Source organism: Antechinus flavipes, chromosome 1 (genome assembly GCF_016432865.1).
Source record: "Antechinus flavipes isolate AdamAnt ecotype Samford, QLD, Australia chromosome 1, AdamAnt_v2, whole genome shotgun sequence".
Taxonomy (NCBI): domain Eukaryota; kingdom Metazoa; phylum Chordata; class Mammalia; order Dasyuromorphia; family Dasyuridae; genus Antechinus; species Antechinus flavipes.
In genome coordinates, this window is record NC_067398.1 from 308,700,877 (window position 1) to 308,714,790 (window position 13,914).

The window sequence follows — 13,914 nt, forward strand, 5'->3', positions numbered from 1 at the left end:
ACTTGTAGCTTCTTCACTCTGAAGAACTTCTTCGACTGGCCCATTGGCCTATTTATGCTCCTTCCAGAGAGAGGGATTATGGGTTTTCTCCCATAGTGCTCTCTGGCCCGAAGAGCTTCAAGGGAGGTATGAACTCATTGAACTCCAATGAGTAAAGGTGTGAACACAAGCCTTGTATTAATTAGTTCTACTTAGTACCTTGTTTCAGGTTCTGCCCAAAACATCTTCTTGTAAGATTAGATCAACTCTAATTAGTTAACAGTTAGTAAGGATTCCAACATCTCCCCCTTTCTTTTGTTTTAAAACATAGGGGGTTTCTGAGGGGGTACACATAAATCCATCAATATGGGCCAGAACTTTGTAACAGATATACATAAATCCATCAATATGGGAGGCATTATACATAATTTACAAAAGCACACAGCAATATAACACAGGCTAGTGGTAATGTAACAAATAACATGAATCAACACGAAAATTTAACTACTGCAAAAGTCTCATCAACAATCTTTCATCTCAAGAAACCCAATGATTCTTGCAATTGCTTAAAATACATAAGCACATAGTAATATAACACAGGCTAGTAGTAATGTAACAACATAAATCGACCTGAAAATTTACAAATGTCCATAAGTCCTAGAAATAGTCCATAAGGAATCCATTGTCCATTAGTTCATGCGCCAGGAATCTAATAATTCCTGTAAGCTCTGAAGTACTGCAAAAAGTCTCATCAACAATTTTTCATCTCAGGGAATCCAGTGATTCTTGCTGGTTTTTCAGGAACTGAAAGCTGAAGATTTTAAAGTTCTTTTGACAGTCTCATTGTTAGCCATCTGATTCCTTTTCCACCTGTGGAAATATAAGCAGATACTCTTCCCCAAGCAGTTAACCTATCTAATTCTCTTCTATTTACCACTTTTGGGATTTCTCCTCATCATCTGGTAATTACATTGGAGCTGTTTGCATTGGATATTGTCTTGTTGTCTTAAAAGGCCTGTATTCTTCCCAACTGTAATCCTGATTGCTTTTCTGTTGGTTGATGACATCAGAGTTCTGAATTTCTAAAGTCTCTCTGGGTGTAACCTCAGCTGCTATCATGCCCCACCTGTCCTTTGATTGATACTTTAGAGCTGGGCCCTGCCTCTCATTCCTCTGGGTCAATATACATTTAGAGGCCCAGTGAAAGCCTCGGTTACATTTTGGACATGGGGTTTTGGGTTTTCTCTCACCCTGTCTTCTCACTCTATCTCCATATCTACAATGAGCTCTCAAATGTCCAATTTTTTCGCACTGAAAACATCGACGAGTTTCTCTAGAATTCCTCTGCCAAGAAGGACCTTGTCTTTCCATGTTCATCATAGTCTGGGCATAATAAGCATTTGTGCCCACTGTGGCACAGCGTCTAATGATTTCTTCTAAAGAAGCATTTTTGTCTAGCCCCCATATAATTCTCTTGCAAATCTCATTGGCATTTTCCTTAGCCAAATGTCTAGTCATTATTTCTGTTACTGCATTGTCTCCAATGGTTCTTATTACAGCTGTGTGTAAACATCCCACAAAATCTGCAAAAGGTTCATTGGGACCTTGCTCTATTTTTGTGAAAACATTATTTCCATCTTTCTGTCCAGGGAGAGAATGCCAAGCTTTTATTGCAGCCTTAGAAATTTGCTCATACACTGTTATGGGATAATAAATCTGTTCTGAACTCTCTGCATACTGACCTTCACCAGCTAGTTGGTCAAAAGCAACTTGTACAATAGCTCCTGTTTGCCTATTGCGTTGGGCTTGAATCCTACATAATTCATGAAACTCCGAAAGCCACAATAAATTTTGTCCTGGTTCTAGACAAGTTTTCGCTATGGATTTCCAGTCATTCGGGGTTAGGATTTCATAAGACAAATTATCCAGTAACATCTTCACATAAGATGATGTAGCCCCATAAAGAGTGCAACCCTTTTTCAAATCTTTAATTTTTCCCAAATTAAAAGGAGTGTATTTTCTCTCTTTTTGACCTGAAGAGTCAATCCTTTCAATCACAGGATATGCGTTTATAAAATCAGACATATCTTCTCCTTCATTTTTTGCTTTAATTAATGCTTTTTCTAATCTTGTCAAATTCTGCTTTACAGGAGAAGCTGACTGTGTTTCTGTCTCTCTCCCTCCCCCTTGTTCCACCCATGAAGGGTTAATTGCGGGGGGAGGGTCATGAGATGTGGAATCACCTAATTCCTCCTGCTGTGAAGTATCATACTCAGAATTGTAATTAACTCCATTCTCATCTGATTCGTCCTCCTTTTCACCTAGTAAAGTTGGCACTTCTTCCTCCTGTACTTTCCTTTTCATCATTCTATCACTTAAATAACTTCTTATAGCCAATTGTATTACATTATATGTATTAATTACTGAGTTAGGCCCATTTTTATCATAGAATTGACAAAGATCCTCTCCAACCAATTTCCATTCATTTAGATCTAATTCCTTATCAAGAGAGAAACAAGGACATATGTCCTTTACAGTTTGTAAAAATTCAGTGATTTGCTGTAAACTTATAATTAAACCTTGGCTTTTCATAATTTTGACAATGCTCTCTAAACATTTTCCTTGAACAGAAACAGGCTGTTTTCTAAATATCTGTCCCATCTTAGATGAAATTCTACTTTAACTCTTCTAACAAAATTTCTTTGTTGCACTCACCCTAATTTCTGGGTTGAAGAGTCTTTTCCACTGGATCAGGATCAGAGATTTTTCCACTTGAATCAGGATCGGAGCTTTTCCACTGAAATCCACTGAGGGGTCTGTTTGTCCCACGTTCAGGGCGCCAAAATGTTGTGATCTAGTTCAGATGGATCTGAATCGGTCCCTGTTCGGGCACCAAAATGTGGTGAGCTTTTTCTTCTCAAAACACAGCCAGGTGATAAAAGTTCAGATCTTTTATTATCTCCAATATAGCCCGGTTAGCTTAGAGGCCTATCTCTCTGCTTGGTTCCAAGAGCTCTTGCCGCTTTGTCCTTTGCTTCTGCCTCTGCTTTCTTCAGCCTCCAGAGCCAGTACCAAGTTGAATCTGTCTTGCCTTGAAGAGAGGGCTTCTGGCGTAATTCTGCTGAAATCCCAACTTGTAGCTTCTTCACTCTGAAGAACTTCTTCGACTGGCCCATTGGCCTATTTATGCTCCTTCCAGAGAGAGGGATTATGGGTTTTCTCCCATAGTGCTCTCTGGCCCAAAGAGCTTCAAGGGAGGTATGAACTCATTGAACTCCAATGAGTAAAGGTGTGAACACAAGCCTTGTATTAATTAGTTCTACTTAGTACCTTGTTTCAGGTTCTGCCCAAAACATCTTCTTGTAAGATTAGATCAACTCTAATTAGTTAACAGTTAGTAAGGATTCCAACAGTTTTTCAATCTTGCAATACACAGCTTCCTTTTTTTTCAACCAGGAAAATAATTATACCTGAAATTTCTTTTTTTGTCTTATCAGGAAATGGAAACAAAGAGGATACTTTAGCAAGAGAATACAGAGTAGGCTATCTCTAGAAGTGTCTGTAAAACTGATTTCTGAGCTAAGAAAAATGGCTATAGATAAACCAAGGAGGTCTTGTTGAGATTCAAGACGAGTGTCTTGTGAGGTGTCTCAAAAGAATTTGCAAGCTCTCACACATCTCCAAATCAAGGAACAACGTTTATTATAATTGAAATGCCAATTAAAGCAGGCTAAATTCCAAAAGAAGTTAGCAAAGAACCAGGAACAGGAAAGATAGATTTATAGGAAAAAGTTAGAGAAATAAATTGCTTCATGTCACTGATATGCTAATTTTCTGGTTTAGAGGTAGAGTTGAGGAGTGGTCTGGTTCTGACTGTGCACAGATTCAGTACCATAACTCTCTGGGCAAAGCTGGGGGCAGAGAGCGGACCTTCTAGAAGTGTGCTTTTAGGTCTGAAATGTCACTAAGCCAAATGATGAATACCCAATTTTGTTCTGCACTTATATCAGCTTTAAGTACCTCATTATTGTTGCTTATTAGTCTCAGAGACTCTGTCATCCCTGCTCAACAGGCTGTTATCTGACAGCCAGCCAATATTTGTAGCCATAGCATCCTGATCATATAGAGTAAACTGAGGGAGAATAATCTAGGGTAAGAAATACATCTCTTCCAATTACATAACTTCCAAGGCCAGGTGGCCTTAGGATTATTGCCACATCCTTCCTAATGGCTGCACCACATCAGTCTGAAGGGAGAAGACTAGGTTTATTGTAAGAAAAGAAATTACTAGTATGGGAGGGAAAATCCACAATTGTAATGAATGTGGAAACAAATTTCAACATGAAAGTACTCATATGAGAGAGAAAACTCACTACTGAAATGAATGTGGGAAAAGCTTCACTTTATATACTGAGTTTGTGCAGCATCAAAAGATTTACAAGAAAGAGAAACTCTATTACTGTAACAAGTACAGAAAAAACTTAAATTGGAGAACAGATTTATTACTCACCAGAGACTTCATTCAGGAGAAAAAGTTAAAATTTTAGGCTAAATTCTAACTTTATTATTCATGAGAGAACCCACACAGGAAAGAAACACTATCAACGTTCTGAGTGTGATAAAAGTTTTTGTAGAAATTCTGACTTCATTATTCATCAAGTACTCCACAGGAGAAAAACCTTATGACTGTGCCAACTGTGAGAAAAACTTTAGTTTGAACTCACATATCATTCCTCATAGGAAGATCCACATATGAGAGAGCATATATACCTCATAAGGCAGTTTCCAATATTTAGACTGTCATATCACATAATTTTTGTCAAGACTTAGGCCCTCAAAGGGACCTGTATGTGCCAAAATGTTTGTAGCAGCCCTATTTGTAGTGGCTAGAAACTGGAAAATGAATGGATGCCCATCAATTGGAGAATGGCTGGGTAAATTGTGGTATATGAATGTTATGGAATATTATTGTTCTGTAAGAAATGACCAGCAGGATGAAACAGAGAGGACTGGCGAGACTTACATGAACTGATGCTAAGTGAAATGAGCAGAACCAGGAGATCATTATACACTTCGACAACGATATTGTATGAGGACATATTTTGATGGAAGTGGATTTCTTTGACAAAGAGACCTAACTAAGTTTCAATTGATAAATGACGGACATAAGCAGCTACACCCAAAGAAAGAACACTGGGAAACGAATGTGAACTATCTGCATTTTTGTTTTTCTTCCCGGGTTATTTATACCTTCTGAATCCAATTCTCCCTATGCAACAAGAGAACTGTTCAGTTCTGCAAACATATATTGTATCTAGGATATACTGCAACATATCCAACATATAAAGGACTGCTTGCCATCTAGGGGAGGGGGTGGAGGGAGGGAGGGGGGAAAAAATCGGAAAAGAAACGAGTGCAAGGAATAATGTTGTCATTATAAAGTAATCATTAAATTAAAAAAAAAAAAAGACTTAGGCCCTCATTTCCAAAATATAGAGAGAATTGACTCTAATTTATAAGATCAAGCCATTCTCCAAATGATAAATGGTCAAAAGTTATGAATAGACAATTTTCAGATGATGAAATTGAAACTATTTCCACTTATATGAAAGAGTGTTCCAAATCACTATTGATCAGAGAAATGCAAATTAAGACAACTCTGAGAGGACTGGCGAGACTTACATGAACTGATGCTGAGTGAAATGAGCAGAACCAGGAGATCATTATATACCTCAACAACGATACTGTTTGAGGATGTATTCTGATGGAAGTGGATCTCTTCGATAAAGAGAGCCTTAATTGATCAAGGATGGACAGAAGCAGCTACACCCAAAGAAAGAACACTGGGAAATGAATATAAACTGCTTGCATTTTTGTTTTTCTTCCTGGGTTATTTATACCTTCTGAATTCAATTCTCCCTGGGCAACAAGAAAACTGTTCTGTTCTGCACACATATATTGTATCTAGGATATACTGCAACCCATTCAACATGTAAAGGACTGCTTGCCATCTGAGGGAAGTGGTGGATGGAGGGAGGGGAAAAATCGGAACAGAAGTGAATGCAAGGGATAATGCTGTAAAAAATTACCCTGGCATGCGTTCTATCAATAAAAAGTTATTAAAAAAAAAAAAAAAGACAACTCTGATGTTGGAATCCTTACAAACTGCTAACTAATTAGAGTTGATCTAATCTTACAAGAAGATGTTTTGGGCAGAACCTGAAACAAGGTACTAAGTAGAACTAATTAGTACAATGCTTGTGTTTACACCTTTACTCATTGGAGTTCACAAGTATGCCAGCTTCACAAAGTAAACTTTGTAACTTTGGGAATTCACACCTCCCTTAAAGCTCTTAGGGCCAGAGAGCACTATGGGAGAAAACCCATAATCCCTCTCTCTCGTATCCCACAATTCCTCCCTCTTGTATAAAAGAAACAGACAGAGGCTCTCGGTGAGATTTCAGCAGAATTACACCAGAAGCCCTCTCTCCAAGGCAAGGCAAGAGAGAATATTTTCCACTTGGCTGGCTGGTGGCAGAAGAGAGTTCAGCTGGACTGGAGAGGAGCACTCTGGTGCAGACAGAGAGCACTTTGAGAGATTTCACCGGAATGACATGAAGAGTGGAGCTGGCTGGAGGCTGAAGAAAGCAGAAGCAGAGGCTGAAGGACAAAACCTTTGGATTTGGCAACATTCGGAGGGAGCTCTTGGAATCAAGCAGAGAGATAGGCCTCTAAGCTAACCGGGCTATATTGGAGATAATAAAAGATCTGAACTTTTATCACCTGGCTGTGTTTTGAGAAGAAAAAGCTCACCACATTTTGGCGCCCGAACAGGGACCGACAAAATCCTGATTCCAGGGAAGGCACCCAGAGAAACTTTTATAATATTTTATAGAAGAACAAGAACCCAACATTTGAACTCCAACACTCCGAGATACCCCTACACACCTCTCAGATTAGCTAAGATGACAGGAAAAGATAATGATGAATGTTGGAAGGGATGCGGGAAAACTGGGACAATGATGCATTGTTGGTGGAATTGTGAACACATCCAGCCATTCTGGAGAACAATCTAGAATTATGCCCAAAAAGTTATCAAACTGTGCATACCCTTTGATCCAACAGTGCTACTACTAGGCTTATACCCCAAAGAGATACTAAAGAAGGGAAAGGGACCTGCATGTGCCAAAATGTTTGTGGCAGTCCTTTTTGTGGTGGCTAGAAACTGGAAAATGAATGGATGCCCATCAATTGGAGAATGGTTGGGTAAATTGTGGTATATGAATGTTATGGAATATTATTGTTCTGTAAGAAATGACCAGCAGGCTGACTACAGAGAGGCTTGGAGAGGCATACATAAACTGATGCTGAGTGAAATGAGCAGAACCAGGAGACCATTATGTACTTCAACAACGATACTGTATGAGGATGTATTCTGAAGGAAGTGGATTTCTTCGACAAAGAGAAGATCTAACTCAGTTTCAATTGATCAAGGATGGACAGAAGCAGCTACACCCAAAGAAAGAATACTGGGAAATGAATGTAAACTGTTTGCATTTTTGTTTTTCTTCCCGCATTATTTATACCTTCTGAATCCAATTCTTCTTGTGAAACAAAAAGAACTGTTCAGTTCTGCACACACATCTATTGTATCTAGGATATACTGTGACATATTTAACATGTATAGGACTACTTGCCATCTGGGGGAGGGGATGAAGGGAGGGAAAGGAAAAGTTAGAACAGAAGTAAGTGCAAGGGATAATGTAAAAATTTACCCAGGCATGGGTTCTATCAATAAAAAGTTATATATTTTTTAAATAAAATAAATATGTATTTTCAAAAAAAAATTTAGGCCCACCAAAGTGGGAGCATTGCAGCATTTTCAATTTTTGTTTTTTGTTTTTTAGCTCATTTTTTGTGGTAGTTTTACTATGTGAAGTGCTTAGGAATAGTATTTATTAAACTGCATATGCAAAATTTTATGATAAGGTCAGATATTAGAATTGATTCTGAAATGAGCAACATTAAAATGTGCTAAGATTACTAAGAATAATAGACATCCTTTTTCCTTTGTATCAATTAAAGCTATTTCTAAGACTGCACTTTTATTCCTAATTCTTCTCGAACAAAAATGTGTTTCAGTAGAGTTCAGAGTCACAAAAATATAAAACATGTTAAAATGCAAAAGTTTTATTAAAAAGCAAGTTAGATGAGTTCTGTTTACAAAGCTAAAATTATTTGCTGCAATCACATTAGTACCATCCAACTCTTCTTCAGTGCCTTTACATATAGCAAGTCTTCAATAAACTTATTTTGTTTAATTAACTTGTGGCTTTCCCAGTCTTAGAATCTGTATATATTAATCCCTGTGCCATTAGCCCTTTTGAGTGGCAAGAACAAATAAACAGTTTATACCTAGGATAATTATAGGTTAGTATATCCAACAGTTTTAAGCTTTGGGAGGAGCTTTTGTTAGCTCTGAAACAAAGCCATGGACTGGCCTTTTCACTTCTTTGCTAGTTATGCCATTGTGTATTATAGTTCTGTTGCAAATGCCTTCTCCAAGTAGTTTTGATGTGTTTGAGGTTCATCACCAAATGATGAGATTTAGAAGAGCAATTGGGGTTTGTCACCAAATGTAAGGATTTGGTCATGTGATGAATTCACAGTGGTCATTCTCTTTGGTAAAAGGTACATTTATGTATGTATTATGTATGATGTTTCACACAACATGAAGAGGAAAAATAGACACCAGAAATGATAAATATGAAATAGAATTGGGAGAGCATATAGTTACTAAGGAAAGGTTTGGTGTTTTTTTTGTTTGTTTGTTTGTTTTGTTTTTTTAAACAATACCCCTGTTAATAAACAGGGGAAAAGACAAGTTCCCAAATATTCACAATTAACCAGGAGAAAGGGAATATACCATGAGTTGCAAGTACTCCATTGACTGAGGCTAAATCCATAGAGTTTAGCATCCTAAAAGAGTTGCTTAGGAGAAACTCACCATGAGCTATGGTGAAGGAATGAGAGAAAACTCACCCCGAAGCAGAATGTGGTAGACTACCCAAAAGGGATTTAGCAAAGATGTGAGCCACAGACAGATTCATAGGGGAAATTTAATCTTTGGAGTTTGACATAACTTGGATTTCTAATTGGACACAGCAAGGTGGGATTACCCAAGACCTCCACAGGGTCTGAGCCTACAAGGTTGAACTGATTTCTATCAGTGCCCTTTCCTGTTTGCCTCAGGGAATCATTTTATCAGTACTTTAAGCTTTCTCTGCTAGTTGCACCAGGACCTCATCAGTTTCTCCAACCTGATTGTGTCCATTACATATAATGCCCTTATATCATAGCAGATGGTTGCTTGTCCTTGGTTCTGAAGAAAAAAGTCCTTCTTTGATTCATTCCATTATGTACTTTTTTTTTCTTTGTTACTGGTTCTGAGAGTTTTTTCAAAAGGAAACCCCTACACCCATCTCTGCCAATGTTACTATGTTGCTGGTGTCAGAAACCAAAGTGTTCCAGTACTACATTCACAGAATCTCAAAATTGGACAGAATGTGTGGAAATTTCCTGTTAGTCATGTTAGCTTTCACAAAGTATTTTCCAATAAACAGAGTAACAGTAAAAAGATGAGGAAATACAAACAAAATGACAGGGTACTGTTTTCAGGAAGGAGTCAGTTGGCCTGTTAGGAAACAAGAACATTCCATAATCCTGTCACTCTTGCAACAGTCTTAACACTTGTTACATCATAATGCCTCAGTGACTGTAGCCTTCCATATTTTTCTTTTGTGCTCAAATATAATCTATGTTGATAATTCTAGGATCCCATTTTTATGTTTTTTTAAATATAATCCTCGAATTATACATTATTTTAGTTGTTTAGTATACACTTTTGTTTGGTTTTGGTTTTGGTTTTGATGCAATCAGGATTAAGTGATTTGCCCAGGATTACACAGCTAGTATAAAGTGTCTGTAGTTAAATTTAAACTCAGATCTTCTTGACTCCATTTCTCTGGTGCTCTATCTGATGTAAACTGTGTCCCCTTTAATCTTTGGGGGAGGGGGCCTGATGTAAACTGTGCCCCTTTTTTTGGGGGGGGGGAGGATCAGAAAGGAACTTTTGTGGGGAAGGGTGCTCCTGACTCTCAAACCCTCTGGGAGGGGCCACAGCCAATCATGAGGATAACTCCCAGATAAGTAATCTCATTCAATTGGAAATCTCGACCTGGGGCATGGTCAACTCTGCTATAGAGTTGAAGATTAGCCCTAGCTGCGGACAGGACAAACTCAATAAAATCAAAGGCCTGCCAATCCATCTCTGCTAATTCCTAATCATGAAGGACTGCTGAGAAGTTGGTCCTTCTCAGTGTAAACCTGTTTTAGCTAATTTCTAATCAGGAGTTTGCCTGCTAAGAAAGCTGTTTTCTTAGTGTAAATAAACCCATTCTTGTTATAAACCTCTCACCTGTGCTCATTGGGGTTTGCAAATTCTTTCACAAAGCCTGCCACTGGCCAAGGAGATCTCATTGCCGTTAGCGGATCTCTTAACCTTCAGTTCTCACACCTCATCATATCAGCTGAGTCAACTAGCTATTCTCTGTTTAATATACATCTGGAATTTTCTATGTTTTACTTTGATATAGAAAATACAACAAAACAATGACCTGAAGAGAATTATTCTACATGCTATTACAATTCACCAAATATAAGGTTTTCATCACCTTGAATACATTTCAGGTTAATTTGGTGGGAGCTATATTGTAGATAAAAAATCCTACGGATCCTAAGCAAACATTCTATGAAACTTAAACATAATTATTAAGCACCTACTATGTGCCAAGCATTGTGCCAGGAACTAGAAATACAAAGACAAAGCATAAAAAGCCTCTGTTCTCAAAAAACTTACACTCTAAAGGGATACAAAACAGATCTACAAAATATATATACAAAATAGATATATACTTCCCTTGGGAGGGAGGGACCTATAAGCTAGTAGGACCATGAAAAGTTTTATGAAGAAGATGTTGAACTAATCCTTGAAGAAAACCAGAGGTTCCAAGAGACTAGTGAGAGGAGAGAGTACATTAAGCTTTGATGGACAGCCAATTCAAAGGTTTGGAAATAAGAGATGAACATAATTTCTTACATAGCCTTAATCATTGATTGGCCAACAAAAGGTACCAGGACAAGCCCTACTTGGTCATTTTTGAGGGCCTTGATGTAAATTGTCCTCCTGATCTTTGGGGAAAAGGGTGGATTTGGGTTGAAAAGGCCCTGAATCTCAACCCTTCCAGATCTTTGAGAGCAACCCAACCCTCCTGTTCCTAGGGGAAACTTCTAGATGTTAATATCCATCTACAATTCAATTGGAGTTCTTAGCCTGGGGCATAATCACGACCCTTTATTGAATTGAAAATTAGTCCTTCAAATTTATCTGCTCTCTAGCCTTAGGCCACAAAAACCCAATATAGTCAAAGGCTGAATCCCAAATCTTTGCTAAAATTCCTTTCAGGATTTAGCTCACGGAGGAAGTTGTTTCTCAATGTAATAATCTCATTTTTGCCACAAACCGCATCACAATGATGAGGTTTAGATTTAGGGAACCCAAATGAAATTAAGGTTTCTGGTAGTCAGGGAGTTAAATGAGGTCTAGTGGCAGGTTCAAGGTTCAAAGTAGGTTTGGTTCCCCTGTACCCCCTTAGGATTCGGTTCAAGAGTAAGGAGTTTTGGGGAACCCCTTCTGGAGCGCAAGAAGTTCTCTGTAAAGGAATTTACAGACCTGAAAACCTAGATTGATAAAAGAGGTTTATCATGGGGATTGGAAGTAACGTTAAAGTCTGGTTAAGGAAAGAGGTGAGGACACTTAACACCATATACCAAGATAAGATCAAAATGGGTCTATGACCTAGACATAAAGAACGAGATTATAAATAAATTAGAGGAACATAGAATAGTTTATCTCTCAGACTTGTGGAGGAGAAAGAAATTTGTGACCAAAGATGAACTAGAGACCATTACTGATCACAAAATAGAAAATTTCGATTACATCAAATTAAAAAGCCTTTGTACAAATAAAACTAATGCAAACAAGATTAGAAGGGAAGCAACAAACTGGGAAAACATTTTCACAGTTAAAGGTTCTGATAAAGGCCTTTCATAGAGAACTGACTCAAATTTATAAGAAATCAAGCCATTCTCCAATTGATAAATGGTCAAAGGATATGAACAGACAATTTTCAGAGGATGAAATTGAAACTATTACCACTCATATGAAAGAGTGTTCCAAATCATTATTGATCAGAGAAATGCAAATTAAGACAACTCTGAGATACCACTACACACCTGTCAGATTGGCTAAGATGACAGGAAAAAATAATGATGAATGTTGGAGGGGATGCGGGAAAACTGGGACACTAATGCATTGTTGGTGGAGCTGTGAACGAATCCAACCATTCTGGAGAGCAATCTGGAATTATGCCCAAAAAATTATCAAACTGTGCATACCCTTTGATCCAGCAGTGTTTCTATTGGGCTTATACCCCAAAGAAATACTAAAGAAGGGAAAGGGACCTGTATGTGCCAAAATGTTTGTAGCAGCCCTGTTTGTAGTGGCCAGAAACTGGAAAATGAATGGATTCCCATCAATTGGAGAATGGCTAGGTAAATTGTGGTATATGAATGTTATGGAATATTATTGTTCTGTAAGAAATGACCAGCAGGATGAATACAGAGAGGACTGGCAAGACTTACATGAACTGATGCTAAGTGAAATGAGCAGAACCAGGAGATCATTATACACTTCGACAACAATATTGGATGAGGACATATTTTGATGGAAGTGGATTTCTTTGACAAAGAGACCTGAGTTTCAATTGATAAATGACGGACAAAAGCAGCTACACCCAAAGAAAGAACACTGGGAAACGAATGTGAACTATCTGCATTTTTGTTTTTCTTCCCGGGTCATTTATACCTTTTGAATCCAATTCTCCCTATGCAACAAGAGAACTGTTCGGTTCTACAAACATATATTGTATCTAGGATATACTGCAACATATCCAACATATAAAGGACTGCTTGCCATCTAGGGGAGGGGGTGGAGGGAGGGAGGGGAAAAAAAAATCGGAACAGAAACGAGTGTCAATATAAAGTAATTATTAAATAAAAAATTTAAAAATTAAAAAAATTAAAAAAATTAAAAAAAAAAAAAAGGAAAGAGGTGAGGGTAAAGAGAATAATATGGCACTCGAAAAGAGTATTCCAGTGGGCAGAGGTTCCTTGAGATGCCAAGCATGGTATAATTAACATGTTTGGAACCTCTGCAAAGATAGGATCTTAGTTTAGCTCTTTTTATAATGAGAGATTTAGCTAAAGGGGGCCCTGGGTGGAGGCCCAAGTTGGCTCCTCCCTGGGTTTCAGGAGGGCTAGAATTTGCTTACAGCAGATCATCAGAATGGGGGCTGGGATGTCCCAAATTGGCTCAGATCTGATGGGGGCTGGGACAAGCCTGGATTTCCTATTGGAATTCAAAGAGGTGCTTTTGACCAGAATTTGTGAATCAAATGTCCTGGCATTCTGAATTGATAATGTGTCAGCCAGGAGGGAATCTGAAAAGAATCACAGATCAATTTGAAAGGAATCACAAATGCAGTTTCTTCAAGGGACCACAACCCTCTTCATTAAGAACCTGTGGCACCCAGAAACTGGAAAATGAATGGATGCCCATCAATTGGAGAATGGCTGAATAAATTGTGGTAAATGAATGTTATGGAATATTATTGTTCTGTAAGAAACAACCAGCAGGATGAATAGAGAGAGGCCTGGAGAGACTTGAGCAGGACCAGGAGATCATTATACACTGCAACAATAATAATATATGATGATCAATTCTGATGGATGTGGCCCTCTTCAACAATGATATGA